Raw genomic sequence first — 22,706 nt, 5'->3', positions numbered from 1 at the left:
CAATGAATAGGAGGCGCTGCCATGGTGATGATGCTCCAGGACTTTTATTTTCCATTTGTGGCTTCTCAAAGCTGAGGCCCTGGTGAACTTTTCCTCTCTTTTCTAGGTCATGAAGAGGAAACCTGGATTCTATATGACTGCAAAGAGGTAAAATATCTCCAAAAGATAAAATTCTTTACTTCTTTCCAAAAGATCTTAATAACAGAATGGTGCTGTATTTTTTGAAATCATATTACAAAATGAATTTCGCTATGATGGAGACAAAAACAGACTAACAGCAATAAAAGCATAGCTTACCTTAAGAGACAAAAATAAAGGTATCCTGTATTGGCCATTTGTAAACTTTTATAAATTCTCTGTTTATGTCATTTTAAAATCCTTTTTTTCTTTTAGATTATCTTTTTTTAAAACATTCACCTTTCTTACTGATCTCCATCTATGTGGAAAATAGTCTCCAACTTGGTGGCTTAAAAAAAAAAAGACTTTTTTCTTTCTTTACTAGAGAAGTTTTAAATTTTATAAGCTCAAATCTGTCAATCTTTTTTTTTAATGCCTCCTGAATTTTTTGGGTTTTGTTTTGTCTTGTTTAGGAAGGCCTTTCTTATCTCAAGATTACAAAGAGATATTCTAATTATCTAGGTTTTCTTTTTACATCTTGATCTTTAATCTACCTGGAATTTATTTTTGTGTATGATATGGGATAAGGATCCCACTTAATTTTTTTCCTTTTATGAGTATCCCTCATTGCTCCTTACTGGCCTGTTTGGCTGCCTTGAAAAGATAAGCCTGGAAATAATCAGCCTGCAAGGTATTCCTGAGATCAGCAGCAGGATTCTGTTCTGTTCTAACTGCATAAGTGGTAGGGTTATTTTCAAGTGGAAAAAGTGCAAGTGAAACCAACCATGAATGCTTAGTTGTAACAAACATGAATAACTTGCTGGTTTTCTTCCAGAAGATGCTCTGACCATAGGGCTCTACCACCTCAAATTCATTTCCTTTCAATTTTAAAAGGAATTATTATACATTTGCTTTATACCCTGAACACTGGGAATGATCATACAACATACATCCCCTATGCTCAAAATGCTTAGTCTTATGGGAAAACCAATTATATATCAATATCTATATCTATGTAATATAAATATATACACATGCAGCTGAGTTGAATAAACACTCTAAGGCAGTATATATTAATGCACTATGATGCACTAATGAATTCCTATCTCCCCTCCAAGTCCCCGAGAGGGTAGGATGGTGTCACTGTCATTTTCATTTGCCTGGAACAAAGTAGGAGGTTGGTAAACATAGGTTGAATGGAATTGAAATAGCAGGTAGCATCGGAACTGAGAGAAGAGAGAAATCTTCATAGTTAATAAAGGTCAGAGGATGTTTCCTAGAGGCGACACTGTGCTGGCCCTAAGGATCTGGAGAGATAGAAAAGAGGAGGGAGGGGCTGCCAGGGTCATCTGACCCTGAGTATTGTCTCCCTGGGAACCAATTTTCTCTGTTCTCACATATTAGTTCAGGTTGTCTAGGGGGGAATCGAAAAGGTGCAAACATGGTGTTGATCTCTCTCAATCATCAAATGCTCCCAGAGCCCCGTAGCTTTTCAAACCCGTGGAAATAGATTCTCTGGGACCAACGTCCCTACTGTCGCTCCTCTCTGCAGGAGCGACCAGCCGAGCGTGAGTCGCACGCGGGAATCCATCTGACACAGGGCTTTAGCGCTGTGAGTACACACCGTGCTCACAGAGCAGAAGATACAAAACACGCTTGGCCGTCTCGTCAGAAGCCCGAGTCTGACGTCTCCTCCCACAGCCATTGCTAGTGTCAGTCACCAAACAGCAGCGGGTTTTCTGCCCAAGTACAGGAGCGACACAGCTGGCCCTGGAGATGCTGAGCCTTCAGGTCAGCCCTGAGGAGGACAAGGAAAAGAGACTGAAGACAAAAGAATGGACCCGGGCTTCCCTGGTGGCGCAGTGGTTGAGAATCTGCCTGCTAATGCAGGGGACATGGGTTCGAGCCCTGGTCTGGGAGGATCCCACATGGCACGGAGCAACTGGGCCCGTGAGCCACAGCTACTGAGCCTGCGCGTCTGGAGCCTGTGCTCCGCAACAAGAGAGGCCGCGATAGTGAGAGGCCCGCGCACCGCAATGAAGAGTGGCCCCCGCTCGCCACAACTACAGAAAACCCTCTCACAGAAACGAAGACCCAACACAGCAAAAATAAATAAATTAATTAATAAACTCCTACCCGCAACATCTTCAAAAAAAAAAAAAAAAAAGAATGGACCCAAGCCTACACCCTAAGTCAGAGCCCCCTGAATTTGCCTGGCACATTTCCTGGGACCTCAGGACACTGGGAGAAGGAGGCACGTGGCTGTGACCTAGGCCAGGAGAATACAGGTTCATGCAGACCAAGCTCCTCTGCACCCTTCTCTGCTAACGAGGAGCCTGTGCCCAGCCTGTTGGAGCAGAAAGGTGGAAAATCAGACACCCTCCTGGCCTCCCACGGGCGAGAGGATGCTTCACGGAAGGCCCGGGGAATGATGGGCTTTTCTCTCTCTTGAAGGGTGCTATTGACCCCGCCCAGCTCTGCAGGGAAAGGGTCTCATTTCCAAAATGACCATTGGTGATTTTTCTGTTTTAAATTAGATTTAGCAGAGTGGCTTTGGGCATTCACTTACCCTCTTCTGTTTTCCTTCTCTCCTACTGGAAATGTGGGACTGAACCGGGATTGTGAACACAGCATGGCTACACAGGGGCTGGGGTTCTCTGACCCGCACCTTTGCTGCCCTTGCTGAGCTCTCCTTGAAGCCAACTTCCTGCCATCAACGCATGTACTGAAAGCAGAATTTGTCTTCTGAAACCTCCTGGGCCAAGATTTCCCCAAATTGCTGGCATATTAAAACGAAGCCACCATGTGAAATACCGAGCGGGGATCCAAGGCCACAGTCAAGTTTACCTGCCCCGCCTGTCTCTAAGCCATGCCCCTGGCCTCCACATTCATCACTGGGGGCGACCTCCCTGTTCTGGGGTGAGTCTCCACAGCTCCGAGATCATGCTCACGACCCTTCTGTGAGTCCTTGACTACGGTGGCTCTAGCCCTTCCTCTCCAGGCCACACTAGCCACCACCAGCTCCAGGTTCAACCGTCCTCCAAACTGCAGTCCCCTTGCCTACAAAATGGAGATTGCACTTATACCTGCCTCCAGGGTGGTCTTGAGACTGGGGTGACAAAATGACTGGAAAGCCCTGACACTCTGCCCCATACCCAAAGCATGTGAGGAAAAAGTACATGTGGGCTGTGGCCACGTTCCCCACCCTCTCATCCCATTTTGGCCTTTAAGATATCTTTTGGAAGTTTTGAATTTATGTAAATCAGAAGAGTACATTCTAGCCCTCTCCCCTCAGAATGTAGTAGGGGCGCCTCCTTCTCCTTGGCAATCTGCAAGAGACACCCTCTATCCCTGGTGCTCAAAGACTCAGGGAAGGTCTGGTCCTGTCCCCATGACCCTGTCCTCACACCTCTGTCCCCCTTGATCTCCAGCCTGCTGTTCTGAGCAGAGGCTTTTCTCTGCATGTTGGGAGTAGGGCTTTCGAGGTGGACAGAACACCTCACTCAGGAACTTGGCTACCTTCTGGCACTAGCCCAAGAAAAACCTTCCTTCCTGCCAGGGTCCCACAACAAAGAAGAAACACGAATTCACCCAGTACTTACTGAGTATCTCCCCTGTGCCCGGCACTGTCTAGGAACTGAGGAAACATCAGTGCACAAAACACACAGATATTCCTGCCCTTGTAGAACTTATGTTATAGCAGGGGAGGGCAGTGGGGACAATAAACAAATATTATGAATAAACAGAAAAAAGTTAACACAAATTAATCTTTTAGCAGATCATCCCACCACACTGGCATACCCCAATTTAAAATATATGTACTTTTTTCCAGTGGTGGTTTAATTCAGATCATAATGGCCATGATGACTGCCCTCCTAAGACCAGTGGGGCTGGTCATAGAGCTCAGCAGAGATTTGTTTAAGCTTCTCTTTTTAAAAAATCCATGAGCAGGCCCAGGAAAACCTTCCCTATACCCACAGTCACATGTGAGAAAGGTCGACCTTATACAAACGTTTGACTAAAATTTGCAAGACTGAAACTGGAGAGAATGGAAGTACCAATATAAAAGGCATTTTCATGAGAAGCCTGGTTCAAAAGCTTTAAAAAGAAACGTTCTGCACAATATAATACACCAAGCAAAAGAATCTGCCTCAGCAGATCTCTACCCTGCAGCAATTTTCCCCAAGCAACTGAAGCAGGTTCTGTGGTAGGTTGCCTGAAGGAGAAGGCGTGTCCTTCTAAACCAATGAATCCTGTGCATTGAGAGGCAAATTTCTTCTAGACCTTCATTTGCTGTAAGTATTTACATGCAAACACACACACACAACCAGCTAGCTAAAATGTTTCTTCTTCTTTTTTAATTTTTTTTAACAGATTTTTTTGATGTGGACCATTTTTAAAGTCTTTATTGAATTTGTTACAATATTGCTTCTGTTTTATGTTTTGGTTTTTTGGCCAGGAGGCATGTGGGATCTTAGCTCGAATCCACACCCCCTGCATTGGAAGGCAACGTCTTAACCATTGGACTGCCAGGGAAGTCCCTTAAAATGTTTCTTCTAATCCCCATTTTTTATGAGAACTTGATCTTTCCTTCAGAGCTTCTGCCTGCTGTGGAACACTGTTTCCAAATCTGTCCTTAGCTGATGTTTCTTGTCCTTTAGGAGGCAACATGCTAAAGGACGCTATCCTTTAGCATCCCCTCCTGAGATGCTATCCCCTCCTGAGATGCCTTTCCTGACTAGTCTAGGACATACTCTTCAGGCCATACTCCCCACCCACCCTGTGACTCCCTTCTGTAAGAGAAGGCAGAACTAAATATAATTTATTTAGTTTTATCAGAACTAAATATAATTGGAAATGATCTCTTTCACTCATTGATTCCTTTGCTCACTTGTTTATTGTATGTCTGCTTCCACTAGAAGATAAGCTTTATGGGAACAGAAAGCTTATCTTGCTCACTCCCCAGCTCCTAAAACAGTGTTTGGCAAGAGTAAATGTTCAATAAACATGTGCTGAGTGAACACATGAAAACCTGCCAGACTTCATTTAGCAAAGCAGCTTTGATTTTGCTGCTACCTCAAGCAGGCATCTTATTTCCCTTCCTTTTTTCAGCAGTCCAGTGTTCTGTCTCCACTTTCGATCACTCCTTCCTCAGTCTGGCTTCATATCTGACCCCATCGCCTCCGTGAAGCAGATCTCTTGAAGGTCAGCCATGTCTCCTTCAAGGTCAGACTCAGTGGTCTTTCCTTGGCCTCGGATGTTGTTGACTCATCTCCAGATTTGGTAGTAAGGAACCTTCCTGAGATGCTTCTCGTGAATGTGGCCCTAGTAAACTGAGCCCTTTGCTTTTCTATGCGTTTTTATTTTGCCTCTGTAAGTATGTGTTCTTCCTATGTATTCCTCAAGTTTCTGTCCTTAGAGTTTTGCTTTCCACTCTCTCTCCTCTTTACATCAAAGGCAGTATCTACTGCTCTGTCTTCATCAAGGGTCTCAGTCTTAGATGATACATATGGGAGTCAGAACAGCAGTTGCACAGATGGTAGTTCTTTTGCCCTAGTTACATATAGGATTATTTATCCACATTCTTCTGATCTCAAGGATGATCACATGACCTGCTTTTTCCAATTAAATGTGAGGGGAAAAGAGGCACGTGACATTTCCGGGCAGCAGTTGTTTTTTTTTTTTTTTTTAATTGGTAATATTTGTATTTGAAAGTTCCCCATTGATACATGAGGTCTGGATTACAACTTATATACAATAAGTGATTTCCAAAAAAGTAAAGAAAGAGGAGGGAAGGAAAGAAGGAAAGAAAGGAGGGAAGGAAGGAGGGAGGGAACGTAGAAAAGGAAACCTATATTCATAGACATCGTAATATGGGATGTTTATTTCTGAGAGAGATACTACTGCTGCTGTCGTGCACAAGAAGCAGCACAAGTTAACACTAGATTAAAATTTGCTCAGCTTTCTAACTGGCTCCTGGTTGTCCATGTTCCCCTTGCCCAGTCTCCTGTGGGACTGAAATGGATCCTCCATGAAACTGCATCCCTGATGAGCAGGGTCTCCTTGCGGAATTGCGGTGGCCATGGTGTGTGAGTTATAAATAAGCACGACTGTTTCAAGTCACTAGGATTTTTAGTGCTGCTTGTTATGGCAGCATAAGCTGGCCTATTCTGACTTTCTTCTGAAGCTCAGTCCCCACTTCTCCAGCTGCTTTTAAGATTTCCATCTGGTTTTACTTACAGAAGTATAAGCCTAACATATCTATACTTACATTTATCATTTTCTTCCCCAACTCTGCAACATACCACTCCCCCTGACTTTTCTATTTTGGTTAATGGTACCAACACTCTTCTCAAAACCTAAACTTTATACAATCGGTTACCATATTTTGTCTCTCCTTTATTTATACCCCACTTTTTTGTTCCCATGGGTGCCTCCTGGGTCTTGCCTGGATTAGTACTCTCCTGGGTCAGTCCTATACTAATACACCTCTTGAGTCATCTCACTGCTTCCATTAACTCTTCTTCCTTTGTCATTGGCCATTCATGAATGTGATAAAGGTAAATTCCAGATCATATTATTCCTGTGTTCAAAAAAGTCAATGTGCTGCCGTTGTCTACTGAATCAACTCTCAATCCTTGACCTAGCATTTACACCCCCTTTTTTCTCACCTCTAATCTCCTCTCCCACTACTCCTTTGCATGGATCTTACATGAGCAATGAACTACTTAACTCACTATAAATGGGATATACTCTGAGCTAGTTTGCCTCTGGTGCACTTAGAATTAATTCCCTGTCCTTGCTTTTCTTCCCATATGCCTGTCAAAACCCAAGTCCACCTTTGAAATCCTGCTGAGTTACCACTTTCTTCATAGAACCTTCTCTGATCACTCCAACCAAAAAGTGACTCCACTCTCTTCTGAGTCCTCAGCTACTTGCTCTGCTCCACTTCTTGCTGTCACAGTAATTTCTGCAGAAGTCTCATCTCCTCTACAGTAACCTTTTCTCCTTGAAGTCACCATATCCTGAACACCTTTGGCTTCCCCACAGAGCACAGGTCCTAACTTTTGTTGTTTTTCCATAAACGTTAGTTGAGTGAAGAAGCACCAGGACGTGGACTCAATTCACAGAAAAGTTGTGTGACTAAGCAAAGTGAATGCATGTGGGAATTTCACAATTTGACAAAATGGAGAGCTAGATCAAGTCTAGGCAATGATTAGTGTTATTGTTGTTTTTTGGTTTTGCATCTATTAAAAAATGGGCCATCACTGGGCTGTGAAATTTCATTTGATGGGAATTAGAGATGTACTGCTGGTGACAATGACCACCTAAATATTAGAAACATCTGTGGCCCACCATCATTAGCTTTTCCCAGTGTAGTTTATTAAAGAAATACCGTCAGATCCCAACTGTATACTTAAGGCTGTTTATTTATAGCACAGTAAGTACTGGAGAAGTAACTGGAAACCCTCAAATCTCCCTGCTATCATTTTTTTTTTCCAGGAAAAATCCTTATTACTGAAATGGCTCCTTTATAACCTTCTCCTTGATCTTGGATATCAGCTTCTCATCATCTAACTCTGGGAATACAGATGACATAGTGTTGTAAAGTAATGAGTGATCACAGAGCTGATGACTCTCTAAAGATGAGAAACATAAATACAGACCACCATAAACATGAACTTGCTCTGAGAACTTGCCACATCAGTAGTTCTTAAAAGTGTAGTCCCCAGACCAGCAGCACCAGTAGCACCTGGACCCTTTTTGGAAATGCAAATTCTTGAGCCCTTTCTCAGACCTACCAAATCAGAAACTCTGGCAATAAGGCCTAGACATTTGCATTTTAACAAGGTTTTCTTGGTGATTCTGATGGGCACTGAAGTTTGAGAACCACTGCTCAATATCATCTGTTAAGACATAAGGTCAAGAGAACTGAGTAAATTCTATTGGGTGGGCCAAAAATTGCCTTCATTTTTAAAGTAAAAAAGCCAAAAGACACATTTTTCATTTTCACCAAGAACTTTATTGAACAACGTATTCACTGTTTTGTTCCACTACTTTCTGCCATTTTTCAGGCAACTTCATAATTCCATCTTCCCAAAACTTTTTATCTTTTTCAGCAAAGAACTGTTCCAGGTGCCTTATACAGTCTTCCAGGGAATTGACATTTTTTCCATTAAGAGAATTTTGTAAAGACCAAAATAAATGGAAATCCGAAGGTGCAATGTCTGGTGAATACGGCAGATAAACTAGAACTTCCCAGCCAAGCTGTAACAGTTTTTGCCTGGTCATCAAAGAAACATGTGGTCTTGCGTTATCCTGATGGAAGATTATGCGTTTTCCGTTGACTAATTCGGGATGCTTTTCGTCGAGTGCTGCTTTCAGTTGGGCTAATTGGGAGCAGTACTTGTTGGAATTAATCGTTTGGTTTTCCAGAAGGAGCTCATAATAGAGGACTCCCTTCCAATTCCACCATATACACAACATCACCTTCTTTGGATGAAGACCAGCCTTTTGTGTGGTAGGTGGTTTTTCATTTCGCTTGCCCCACGATCTCTTCTGTTCCACATTATTGTACACTATCCACTTTTCATCACCTGTCACAATTTGTTTTAAAAATGGAACATTTTCATTGCATTTAAGTAGAAGATTGCATGCGGAAAGAAAGTGTTTTTCACTTAACTTAGGTGGAACCCAAACATCAAAGTAATTAACAAACCAAGCTGGTGCAAATGATTTTCAACACTTGATTTGGGTATTTTGAGTATGTCAGCTATCTCCTGCGTGGTATAACGTTGATTGCTCTCAATTAATGTCTTGATTTGATTGCTATCAACTTCAACTGGTCTACCCGACCGTGGAGCATCGTCCAGTGAGAAATCTCCAGCACGAAACTTCGCAAACCACTTTTGACACGTTCGATCAGTCACAGCACCTTCTCCATACACTGCACAGATTTTTTTTGCATTTCAGTTGCATTTTTACCTTTTTTAAAATCATAAAGCATAATATGCCAAAAATGTTGCTTTTTTTCTCCCATCTTCAATATTAAAATGGCTACACAAAAATTCACCAATTTTTATAAGTTTTTTTAAAATGCACATGGATATGACAGCTGTCACGTACAATCTAACAAAATTGTTTTGAATGATGTTAAAGACAATTAAGTGCTACTAAAGCCATCTTATGGAAAAAAACATGTCTCTAGCTTTTAGATTGCTCATCTGTTCTTAATATATTAGGCCTATTCCTGCACTGACACAGAGTGTGTGTGTGTGTGTGTGTGTGTATTTAATGAAAATATTGGTATGAACATTTTTGATAAAATATTGATGTCATGGCTTGACAAATATTCTGAATTATACATTATGTTACAGTTTTGGCTTGTCTCTTAGGTTAAATAGAGACTCATTCAAAGCAGCTTAAATTGGGGGGAGGGAGGTTAATGTGAGGAATCAGGTGAAGTGATTAGGAGACCCCTTGGATATCTAAGAAGAGAAGATCTCAAATAGGGTGGAGGCTCACACAGTCTGTAGCTGACAGATGGTTCTGAATTCAAGACTGGTCAAAGCATCCTGGCAAAGCTATAATGCTACACCATGATTGTGATGCAATTACAGTCTTATATGTCTGCTTTTTAAAAAATCCTACTATCAATTAACTTCCTCTATTTAATCATGCTTTTTGTGATCCACAATTTTGGGTTGTAGGGCTAATTCTTTCAATGTTTTTCTTTTGAGAGAAAGAGTATGATAAGTTCAACTTATCTTTTGGGTGGCACATTACTGGTTATTTTTGGTGAGAGTCAAATACTTAATAACTAATACAAGGCAGACCTCAACCAATCAGAATGGAGAATCAACCTACTAGAAGAGGGTGCCAACCAATTAGAATGGGCCCTGACTGAACACACCTGGCATGGCCTTATGAATGCATACCTGCTGAATAACAGGCTGAAAAATAGCTGTTTAGATTTGTCCCTTTTGCACAGGCTCCGGACGCGCAGGCTCAGCGGCCATGGCTCACGGGCCCAGCCGCTCCGCGGCATGTGGGATCTTCCCGGACCGCGGCACGAACCCGTGTCCACTGCATCGGCAGGTGGACTCTCAACCACTGCGCCACCAGGAAAGCCCTATTTTGATTTTTGTTTGGTTAGTTTCATTTACTGTATTACAAGCAACTTACATAAGCTTCATGGCTGTTAGCACACAGATCAAGAATGAACTAGGCAACATGCACCTTTCCCCACATTTTTTCAATAGTTCTCCAGCAAGAGCTTGAAATTTGCTCGGAAAAGCTTATGATTGCCTAACAGACAGTTTCTTGTTACCGTGCTGTTCATCTTTCCCAGGTAGGGCCTGAGTCATCCATCAGTGGTTCAGGGTTTGTGTACCCCAGCATATTGCCAGGGCCGGGCCCTGCTGTCCTTGAGTGGAAACCCAAGAAGTGTGTTGTCCCTGGCAGCCTACCAGCCAGACCTATGACAGAGGGGAGCCCAGACTCTGGAGGTGAGACCCAGAAAAGAGCCTGACCTATTTCTTGCTTAGGAAACATCCAGAGAAGCTGCATGATCAGAATGCAAGGATCTGCCTACGAGGATTCTGAGGTCGCCCTGCTTCCATCTAGTGTTATCTTCCAGGAGACGGGACTTCCCCTCCCATTTCCAATGCTCCAGGACACACAGAGCCAGCCCATATGGAGTGAACTCTCCCAGGATATTTTTAAAGTCCTAGGTTTTGGAGAACTGCTCAGCTCTGTCTGCCCAGCTGCTCCCTTCTGAGAAGGCCCTGAGCTGCCTTCCTTCTTGAGATTCCTCACTGGGGTCTTTCTTGTGTGCAGCTCTGACTGTGGGCTGCTGAATCCATTGGGGGTACCTTCATCTCCAGGGGAGATTAGGCGAGGTCTGCTATTAGGGAACTCAGCAGACCCACCTCCAAATCCAGCAGCTGGTGCCCTGAATGTACAGAGGAAACTATTTGTTTCCTTAGGAGTGCTTGTACCTTCGATGAGACAGACCAACAAAGAATGAAACCGTTTTCAAGACATTCTAATTAATTGCTTATGCTCATAATAGTTGGCATTTGCAAGCACTTATTTTATACCTTCATGATGCTGTGGGTTCCACATAATCTCATTTAATCCTCCTGAGAACCCAATGCATTGGATAGTTTTACTATTCCTATTTTGCTGCTGTGGGTAGTGAGACTCAGAATATAAATGATATTGTCAAGGCTGAACCCTAAGTGGCAGAGCCAGGGACCAGCCAATAGAGTGTAATTCTAAAACAAACAAACAAAAACCCCCAAACTGGTTTGTTAAGTAGAAGTCATTTACACTCTTGGGAGTAAGTCACTATTTCATTTTATATTTATCACAGTGAGGAAGGAAGATACTGGTCATCATCAGACATGTGTCCTAGAGCTTTTACTGGCGTGTTGATAAATGCAGAGGATATAAGGATGATTCCCTGGCGGGAGTGGTAATGGCCAAAGAGGCATGCAAAAATCTAGGGAAGGCAAATCATCCTAATATTCCAACAAGAGAAAAGGGAAAGGCAGACAAAACAGAAATACATAAAGCAAACATATAAGCGAAAAGTCTGATTACAGAGAGGCTCCACTGATGAGCTCTGATGAGAAAAGGAGGATATCCTCACTTTATCCCATAAGTGAGGATAAATAGCACCTACGCATGTACCTGTCGGAAGAGTGTTATGATGGGGAAGAGTTTCCGTGATAAGGAAAAGAACTGCCATTGGTGAGTACCCACTTTATGCCAAGACCATATCCATGTTCTAGTCAAATCCAAATAATAACTCAGAGAAGTAGGTATGATTATAACCAGCAACTGCTTCCTCCCTCCCCACCTCCCCCTCCCCCCCCCCCCGCCCCGTGCTTTGTTGGCACCTTGCAGTAGGAGGAAAATATAATAAAGGTAGTAAATCTGTATTTCAGTAAGTCATTTGAGAAAGGTCCTATGGATTGCCTAAGGATAAAGAGGGAAAATGCATGGTGGATGACGTAAGGTGAAGTGGTCTCATAATTGATCGAACAACTCAGTTTGTTGTCAGAGGACCCTGGCTTGCATCCGGATATACCACTTCTCAGATGGGAGACGTTGCTCACGTTATGTAAACTCTCTGAACTACAGATTTCTTATGTGCAAAATAAAGATAATAACACTATTTACTTCATAAGGATTAAGTTAGATTATGTATATTAAAGGCATTTTATAAACTATAATGGTATTACATGACAATAACTATTAATATCCAGCAATATTACCAGTAGAGGATTACAAAGCTTTGATCTTGACCCTATTTTAGTCAACATTTTATCAAAGACATGGATGAAGACAGGAAACACCAGAGCTGGCAATGGAAGCTGATACATTTGATGTCTTAATAATTCAGAGTTGATGCTAGAGTTAGGACAGTCATAGTGATTTTAGCAGGCTGGAATATTCGACAAACCCAATAAGAAAAAAATTTATCAAGAATGAACTTTTATATCTGTGCTTGGCCAGAAACAAAATTCCACAAGGACAGAATGAGGAAGCAGTTCACTGAAGGAGGGTCAGGGAGATTTGGTTAACCTTGAGCCCAGTCTGAAAGAGCTACGTGAGGTGGATGCAGAAAAAAGCAACGGAATTTTAGGCTGTGTTTATAGAAGTAGGTGCCATAGTCTAGTACTCTTCATGGGCCAGTACCCGTCTGGGGTCCTTTGTTTAATTCTGGAGACGATATTAAAGTACAAGCAAGATGACCAGGTTTCTAGTAAATGACAAATGGTTGAAGGGATTAGAAGTGCAGGGGTGAGAGAAGAGTCAATAGTGGTAGTAGTAAGTGTAAGGCCAGCAGGTCCGGGGAAGGGCCCAGGGAGCCAGACCGAACCCCCCCACCCCCACCCCGCCAAGGAGGCTGATGCAATCGACCGGTCTTCCCACTCCCCGAGGGGCGAAACCAATGGCTCTGAGGCTGATGTAACCGACGCCTGACATTGCCACAACACCCGAGAGATTACCAAAAAAGGGCTGCTTCACACAGCAAGCACCTCCCCTGCGTCCACCCCTATAAATTTTGTTCGCGGCCCGCACCCAGGTGCGACTTCTCTGGCCCCTTTCTCTCGGACCAGTGAACCTCGCCCGGGAGCGTTCCCAAATAAAGCTTGTTTAAGCTCGCCTCCGTTTTTGGTGCCGTTTCTTACAATAGGTATAATCACCATCACTACAGCAATGGTTTATACTTACTGAGTACTTACATGTCTAGAATTAATATCTGTTATCTCACTTAATCCTCTCAAAAACCTTGGGAGGTAGGTACCATTGTTATCCCTCTTCCCCATTTCATAGATGATAAAGCCGACTTAGAGAGGCTAGTGGCTCACTCAAGTTTACACAGCTAGTAAATGAAGGAGCACATTTTTGAACTCAAGTATTCTTATCTAGAACTGGTACTTTTAGCTAACTTGCTCTGCTGCTTTCTTAGAGCTGGGGAAAGTAAACAGCTAACAAAATATTTGAAGGACTATCATGTGGAATAGAGATCAGCCCTTTTTTATACAGTTCTAGAAGGTAGTGCTAATGTAATAGGGGAGAACTTTTGTATTCCATTACAAGTTCATCACTAAAGGGATGTTGCCTATAAGCTTAAATTATACAAAATGGCCCATCTCTGGGAACCCTGCCTCCTAGGTAATGAGCATTAAGCTAAAAAACCTTTGTTTAGCTCTTAGGAAACATCCTGACCAGGCCCACCTGTGAATGACTGCGGGCAGGAAGAAATTAACACATCCCCTCTGGAGGCGGGCTGGAACCAGGAAGTGTTTGACTTTACTCCCTCCCCTTTTAGTATAAAAGAAGCCGAAGTTCTAACTCAGGTAAGATGGCTCTTTGGGGTGTGAGTTCGCCGTCTTCTCAGTCCCCTGGCTTTCTGAGTAAAGCCGCTATTCCTTTCCCCAACAAGTTGGTCTGTCGTGTGATGAGCAGAATGAGCTTGGACTGGCGGTAACAGTCGGTAACACTGAGTCTAGGAAATGTAAAATTCCAGAAGTGAGATTTAGGCTAGGCGTTAGCAAGGAGAGTCTGTTAGAGACTATGGAATGGGCTGCATTGCCGAGTTTCTCTCTCCAGCCTCTTGCCAGGCAGAGGTTGGGTGGCCGGCCCCAGTTGGAAAATTTTCAGGTAAGGCCGTAGCATCTGCCGGGACCACTTGTACCGAGGATCTTCCCTTCAGAATTCTCTGAAGTAGCAGTGCCTACCCCAGCGCTTGGCAGTTGGAACAAGGAATCGGCATTCGGGAGCTGGCGAGCTCAATACAGTAGGGTAAGTCACTCCAGTGTGTGCAGCTGGGAACTTTAGTTTCTCTCCGTTTGGGGCTTTTTCTCTGGAATAAGCCAATTTGTTTTGCATTTGAGTGGGGTACACTGTTGGAGAGAGGAAAGAGTTGTTGGACTTCTCCCCGATTTGTGAACTGACTCATTTGTCTGTTTGGATGCTGGCATTGGTGTGTGAAGTTTGTGTTTTGTTTGTCTTGAATTTCTGTCTTTAAAAATGGGGAACGTTTCAACAATCCCTGAAGTCCTCTGAGGCACATTTTGGTTAAGTGATCTGATTACAACTATGAACACATGGGTGAGAGGAACATGATATTTTATTGTAAAAATGTGTGGCCAGAGTACCTATTAGGATCTCCACAAGGTGTTTAGGCAGGGTTATGTTGGGACTCTGCACCATGTACTGCTATCCTTGCTGTGTTAATTACGCTGTTTATGATCGCCTGTGTCATTGGTATATGTAAAACCCCAAGACCAAACTTGAGGGTTTATTTAGGATTTTCTGTTTGTCCTTTGGGTTTTTCATTTTGTTTTGTTCGGTACTGTTTCTCCATTTACAGCCAAATCAGTTGTGATATTTAAAACGTTTGCTGATGTCAAATGTAGGAAAGGAACAGGAAAAATAAATAAATAAATAAACCTGTCTGTTCTTCTCCAAGAGTGGGACATTCCCCGGAAGAAGAGAAAGGTTCCACTTGGTTCCTAAAATCACCAAAAGCTACGAATAGAAGTAGAAGTGCCTTTTCCATAAATATTAGTAAAAAGGGTTTAGTCATCTAGACAGGTGGCCTTGATTTGTCCCATCTGCCAGAAACCCAGTTTGAATCCAACCTCTTTTGTAACTGGTAGGTTTTACATTGTTGTACCTGATTCATGGCTGAAACTTTGGAATGGGAACTATGAGGTCCCTGTGCTTTTTTGTTTTTATTTGTTACTATACTTCTTATGGTTCATAACATATAAGCAGACTAGTTCGTTGGCAAAAATAGATTAATACAACTCTTTGCGTCAATGTATCATGCCTTGCATTTCCCTTGACATTCAATGTCAAATCATAAATGAACTTCTTTTAAAAAAAACTTTGCCCCCTTATATAACAAAGTAACTTTTAAAATGTTTATATCTATTATGAAAATAACAATATATAGATGGCAAACAATAAAATATAGAAAAATAACAGACATGAATATATATTTATACGATATAAAATATCTTCTATTTGGTATACAGTTAGTTGTGCTGTATTTAAAAATTGCTATTAATTTATATCATATATCTCACTTTTTACAATTTGAACTTTTCTTGAACTCCAATTTTTTTTTCCAGTAGAAATGGGGAAAATATTTTTCCTAACTAATGGACTATTCTTTAAAACATTGAAGTAATCGTTATATGTTCTTAATTACGAAAGCATATTTAGTATTTCCCCTTTGACCTCCTTCCCCAGCATATTGACTAAAGCATCATCAGAATAGTAGTTTCCTATGGTGCATTTTGTGCACTGATGTTCCCCCAAGAGATTGCATTTCTGACCTCCTCATTCTAAGTCTCTCTTCACATCTAGAGGATACATTTTCTCAATACAAACATGTTTAAAAAGAAAATAGTCAACGTTAGCCCATTTTACGAAGTCCAGATCCATTTGCTTTCATATTCATACAGAAATATTATGAGAACTGTCCAATACACAACTAACAAAAAGGGTAATCATAATATCAATGATCCTAGAGCACTAACAGAGCAGAAAACCTGAATTTCAACGATCGTCCTTGTCTCCATTTTGTCATCTGTAAAATGAGAGGTTATAGATCTTTCTGTCTCTCTGCTTGTCTCTCTCCCTCTAATTCTTTCTCTCTCTCTGCAGCCAACATCTTTAGAGAAACCCTTCTCACATTAACAGGTGAGCATGCTCAAAGAGGATTCCATAAACTCACTCCAGACTCCTTTGCTGCTAGGAAAAGGCCTGTCTCATAGGCTCTGTCACATATGCATAAAAGAAAAATACAGGGAAGAACCTAATAAAATTTAGAAACTCGTCTTGTAGCACAACACTTGTGGCAATCAACTCACGTTTATATATATACTACTGGTCTTATCACATTTCCAAAATGCCCAAATTTTGGTACCTTCTTGGAGGCAACCTGAAGGGCTTGGAATAAATGATCTACATCAATAAAAAGTCTATAGTGACATTTTTTCAAGAGTTAAAATGTGTGCATTTGGAAAAGAAAGTGAAGAAGTATAAATTATACCTCTATTACAACTTCTGATCCATTCACAGAATTTTTGTTCTTCATTGCAGCAGTCTGGGCTCTACTTTTTGTAGGATTTTTTTTTCTTTCTTCCCTTCTTTTTTTTACCTTGGCAGTAATTGCTGTTATATATTTTTTTAAATTTTTATTTTATATTGGAGTATATTTGATTTACAATGTTGTGTTAGTTTCAGGTGTAAAGCAAAGTGATTCAGTTATACATATATCTATTTTTCAGATTCTTTTCCCATATAGGTTATTACAGAGTATTGCGTAGAATTCCCTGTGCTATATGGTAGATCCTTGTTGATTATGTATTTTATATATAGTAATGTGAATATGTTAATTCCAAATTCCTAATTTATCCTTCCCCCCACCTTTCCCCTTTAGTAACCAAAAGTTTGTATTCTAAGTCTGTGAGTCTGTTTCTGTCTTGTAAATAAGTTCATCTGTATCTTTTTTTAGATTCCACATATAAGTGATAATCATACAATATTTGTCTTTGTCTGACTTACTTCACTTAGTGTGGTAATCTCGAGGTCCATCCATGTTGCTGCAAAGGGCACTATTTCATTCTTTTTTACAGCTGAGTAGTATTCCATTGTGTATATGTACCACATCTACTTTCTCCATTCCTCTGTCAATGGACATTTAGGTTGCTTCCATGTCTTGGCTATTGTAAACAGTGCTGCAATGAACATTGGGGTGCATGTATGTTTTCAAATTATGATTTTCTCTGAACATATGCCCAGGAGTGGGATTGCTAGATCATATGGTAGCTTTTTTTTTAGTTTTTTAAGGAACCTTCATACTATTCTCCATTGTGGCTCTATCAATTTACATTCCCACATATATACATTCCCACATATATTGAGGGGCTATCAATAAAGGATGTGTCAGAGTGTTCCCTTTTCTCCACACCCTCTCCAGCATTTGTTATTTGTAGACTTTTTAATGATGGCCATTCTGACCAGTGTGAGGTGTTACCTCATCCTAGTTTTCTTTTTTTTTAATATTTATTTAATTTATTTATTTGGCTGCACTGGGTCTCAGTTGTGGCACATGAGATCTTTTAGTTGTGGCATGTGGGATCTAGCTCCCTGACCAGGGATCAAACCCAGGCCCCCTGCATTGGGAGTGCAGAGTCTTAGGCACTAGACCACCAGGGAAGTCCCCTTCATTGTAGTTTTGATTTGCATTTCTTTAATAATTAGTTGGGCATCTTTTCATGTGCCTATTGGCCATCTGTATGTCTTCTTTGGAGAAATGTCTATTTAAGTCTTCTGCCCATTTTTTTTATTGGATTATTTGGTTTTTTGTTGTTGAGTTGTATGAGATGTTTGTATATTTTAGAAATTAAGCCCTGGTCTGTTGCATCATTTACAAATATTTTTCCCATTCTGTAGGTCTTTTCAGTTTTATAAATGGTTTCCTTTGCTGTGCAAAAGCTTGTAAGTTTGATTAGGCCTCATTTGCTTACTTTTGCTTTTATTTCTATTGCCTTGGGAGACTGACCTAAGAAACAATTAGTACGACTTATGTCAGAGAATGTTTTCCTTATGATCTCTTCTAGCTTTATGGTGTCTTGTCTTATATTTAAGTCTTTTAGCCATTTTGAGTTTATTTTTGTGCATGGTGTGAAGGCATGTTCTTCACTGATTTACATGCAGCTGTCCAACTTCCCCAGCACCACTTGCAAAACAGACTGTCTTTTCCCATTTTATATTCTTGAGTCCTTTGTCTAATATTAATTGACCATAGTTGTGTGGGTTTATTTCTGGGCTCTCTGTTCTGTTGCATTGATCCATATGTCTTTTTTTGTGTGCCAATACCACACTGCTTTGATTACTGTAGCTTTGTAGTATTGTCTGAAGTCTGGGAGCGCTATGCCTCCTGCTTTGTTCTTTTTCCTCAGGATTGCTTTGGCAATTCTGGGTCTTTTATGATTCCATATAAATTTTAGGATTATTTGTTTTAGTTCTGTGAAAAATGTCATGGGTATTTTGATAGGGATTGCATTAAATCTGTGTATTGCTTTGGGTAGTATGGTCATTTTAACAATTTTATTTCTTCTAATCCAAGAGCATGGGATATCTTTCCATTTGTTTAAATCATCTTTAGTTTCTTTAGTTAATGTTTTATAGTTCTCAGCATATAAGTCTTTCACCGTCTTGATCAGGTGTATTCCTAGTTTTTTTTTCTGGGGTGCTTTATTAAAAAATACTTTTTTTTTTTTTTTTTTTTTACTTTCTGCTATTGCATTGTTAGAGTAAAGAAATGCAACCAATTTCTGTATGTTAACCTTGTATTCTGCTACCTTGCTAAATTCATTTATCAGTTCTAGTAGTTTTTGTGTGCCAGTCTTTAGGATTTTCTGTATACAGTATCATGTCATCTGCATATAGAGACAATTTTACCTCTTCCCTTCCAATTTGGAAACATTTTATTTCTTTTTCTTGCCTGATTTCTGTGGCTAGGACTTCCAATACTATGTTGAATAGAAATTGAGAGTGGGCATCCTTGCCTTGTGCCAGATATTAGTGGGAAGGCTTTCAGCTTTTCACTGTTGAGTATTATATTGGCTGTGGGTTGTCATAAATAGCTTTTACTATGTTGAGATGTGTTTCCTCTATACCCACTTTGGTAAGAGTTTTTATCATTAATCGCTGTTGAATTTTGTCAAATGCTTTTTCTGCATCTATCGAGATAATCATGTGAGTTTTTCCCTTTCTTTTGTTGATATGGTGTATCACATTGATTTGCGTACGTTGAACCATCCTTGTGAAGAATCCCAATTGGTTGTGGTGTATGATGTTTTTTGTGTGATGTTGGACTTGGTTTGCTAGTATTTTGTTAAGAGTTTTTGCATCTATATTAATCAAAGATACTGGCCTATAATTTTCTTTTTTGGTGGTATCTTTATCTGGTTTTGGTATCAACGTGATGGCAGCTTCATAGAACGTCTTTGGGAGTGTTCCCTCTTCAAACTTTTGGAAGAGTTTGAGAAGGATCAGTAAAATTCTTCGTTGTATGTTGGTAGAAGTTGCCTCTGAAGCCATCTGGTCCTAGACATTTTTTGTAGGGAGTTGTTTTTTTTGTTGTTGTTTGTTTTATTACAGATTCTATTTCACTCTAGTGATCAGTCTGTTCAAATTATTTCTTCTTGATTCAGTTTTGGTGCACTGTATGTTTCTAGAAAGTTGTCCATTTCTTCTAGGTTGTTGAATTGGTTGGCATATAATTGTTCATAGTATTCTTTTATGGCTTTGTGTATTTCTGTGGTATCAGTTGATATTTCTCCTTTTTCATTTCTTATTTTGTTTATTTGGGTGCGTTCTCTTTTCTTCTTGGTGAACCAGGCCTGAGGTTTCTCAGTTTATCTTTTCAAAGAACCAGCTCTTGTTTTTTTTTTTGTTGTTGTTGTTGTTTGTTTTTTTATACTGCAGGTTCTTATTAGTGATCAATTTTATACACATCAGTGTATACATGTCAATCCCAATTGCCCAATTCAGCACATCACCATCCCCACCCCACCATGGTTTTCCCCATTTGGTATCCATACGTTTGTTCTCTACATCTGTGTCTCAACTTCTGCCCTGCAAACCAGTCATCTGTACCATTTTTCTAGGTTCCACATACATGCGTTAATATACGATATTTGTTTTTCTCTTTCTGACTTACTTCACTCTGTATGACAGTCTCTAGATCCATCCATGTCTCAACAAATGACTCAGTTTCGTTCCTTTCTTGGCTGAGTAATATTCCATTGTATATATGTACCACATCTTCTTTATCCATTTGTCTGTCGATGGGCATTTAGGTTGCTTCCATGACCTGACTATTGTAAATAGTGCTGCCATGAACATTGGGGTGCATGTGCTTTTTGAATTATGGTTTTCTCTGGGTGTATGACGAGTGGTGGGATTGCTGGATCATATGGTAATTCTACTTTTAGTTTTTTAAGGAACCTCCATACTGTTCTCCATAGGGGCTGTATCAATTTACATTCCCACCAACAGTGCAAGAGGGTTCCCTTTTCTCCACACCCTCTCAAGCATTTGTTGTTTGTAGATTTTCTGATGATGCCCATTCTAACTGGTGTGAGGTGATACCTCATTGTAGTTTTGATTTGCATTTCTCTAATAATTAGTGATGTTGAGCAGCTTTTCATGTGCTTCTGGCCATCTGTATGTCTTCTTGGAGAAATGTCTATTTAGGTCTTCTGCCCATTTTTGGATTCGGATGTTTGTTTCTTTAATATTGAGCTGCATGAGCTGTTTACATATTTTGGAGATGAATCCTTTATCCGTTGATTCATTTGCAAACATTTTCTCCCATTCTGAGGGTTGTCTTTTCGTCTTCTTTATGGTTTCCTTTGCTGTGAAAAAGCTTTGAAGTTTCATTAGGTCCCATTTGTTTATTTTTGGTTTTATTTCCATTACTCTAGCAGGTGGACCAAAAAAGATATTGCTGTGATTTATGTCAAAGAGTGTTCTTCCTATGTTTCCTTCTAAGAGTTTTATAGTGTCTGGTGTTACATTTAGGTCTCGAATCCATTTTGAGTTTATTTTTGTATATGGTGTTATGGAGTGTTCTAATTTCATTCTTTTACATGTAGCTGTCCAGTTTTCCCAGCAGCACTTATTGAAGAGACTGTCTTTTCTCCATTGTATATCTTTGCCTACTTTGTCATAGATTAGTTGACCGTGGGTGCGTGGGTTTATCTCTGGGCTTTCTATCTAGAGGCTTTCTATCTTGTTGCATTGATCTATGTTTCTGTTTTTGTGCCAGTTCCATATCATCTTGATTACTATACCTTTGTAGTATAGTCTGAAGTCAAGGAGTCTGATTCCTCCGGCTCCATTTTTTTTCCCTCAAGAGTACTTTGGCGATTTGGGGTCTTTTGTGTCTCCATACAAATTTTAAGTTGATTTGTTCTAGTTCTGTAAAAAAATGCCATTGGTATATTTGATAGGGATTGCACTGAATCTGTAGATTGCTTTGGGTACTATTGTTATTTTCACAATATTGATTCTTCCAATCCAAGAACATGGTATATCTCTCCATCGGTTGGTATCATCTTAAATTTCTTTCATCAGTGTCTTATAGTTTTCTGCATACAGGTCTTTTGTCTCCCTAGATAGATTTATTCCTAGGTATTTTATTCTTATTGTTGCAATGGTAAATGGGAGTGTTTCCATAATTTCTCTAGATTTTTCACCATTAGTGTATAGGAATGCAAGAGATTTCTGTGCATTAATTTTGTATCCTGCAACTTTATCAAATTCATTGATTAGCTCTAGTTTTCTGGTGGCATTTTTAGTATTCTCTATGTATAGTATCATGTCAACTGCAAATAGTGACAGTTTTACTTCTTCTTTTCCAATCTGTATTTCTTTTATTGCTTTTTCTTCTCTGATTGCCATGGATAGGACTTCCAAAACTATGTTGAATAATAGTGGTGAGAGTGGACATCCTTGTCTCCTTTCTGATCTTAGAGGAAATGCTTTCAGTTTTTCACCATTGAGAATGATGTTGGCTGTGGGTTTCTCCTATATGGCCTTTATTATGTTGAGGTAGGTTGCCTCTATGCCCCCTTTCTGGAGAGTTTTTATCATAAATCGGTGTTGAATTTTGTCAAAAGCTTTTTCTGCATCTATTGAGATGATCATATGGTTTTCACTCTTTAATTTGTTAATACGGTGTATGACATTGATTTGCATATATTGAAGAATACTTGCATCCCTGGGGTAAATCCCACTTGATCGTGGGGTATGATCCTTTTAATGTGTTGTGGGATTCTGTTTGCTAGTATTTTGTTGAGGATTTTTGCATCTGTATTGATCAGTGATATTGGTCTCTAATTTTCGTTTATTGTAGTATCTTTGGTTTTGGTATCAGGGTGATTGTGGCCTCATAGATTGAGTTTGGGAGTGTTCCTTCTTCTGCAATTGTTTGGAAGAGTTTGAGAAGGATAGGTGTTAGTTCTTCTCTAAATGTTTGA

General features: G+C 40.3%; 1 long non-coding RNA gene across 1 annotated transcript in view; it reads left to right on the top strand.

Moving 5' to 3' along the window:
• The first annotated feature begins 13,851 nt into the window (after window positions 1-13,851).
• The window catches only part of LOC132508267 (uncharacterized), a 56,768-nt gene continuing 47,913 nt past the window's right edge, over window positions 13,852-22,706 (top strand). The window contains exon 1 of the long non-coding RNA XR_009536501.1: window positions 13,852-13,994. This is a non-coding gene — a long non-coding RNA (uncharacterized LOC132508267). The remainder of the gene's footprint in view (window positions 13,995-22,706) is intronic.

The sequence above is a fragment of the Lagenorhynchus albirostris genome, chromosome 17, assembly GCF_949774975.1.
Source record: "Lagenorhynchus albirostris chromosome 17, mLagAlb1.1, whole genome shotgun sequence".
In the NCBI taxonomy this organism is placed as follows: domain Eukaryota; kingdom Metazoa; phylum Chordata; class Mammalia; order Artiodactyla; family Delphinidae; genus Lagenorhynchus; species Lagenorhynchus albirostris.
The sequence above is the reverse complement of the archived record's forward strand: the minus strand, read 5'-3'. Positions and strand labels throughout refer to the sequence as shown.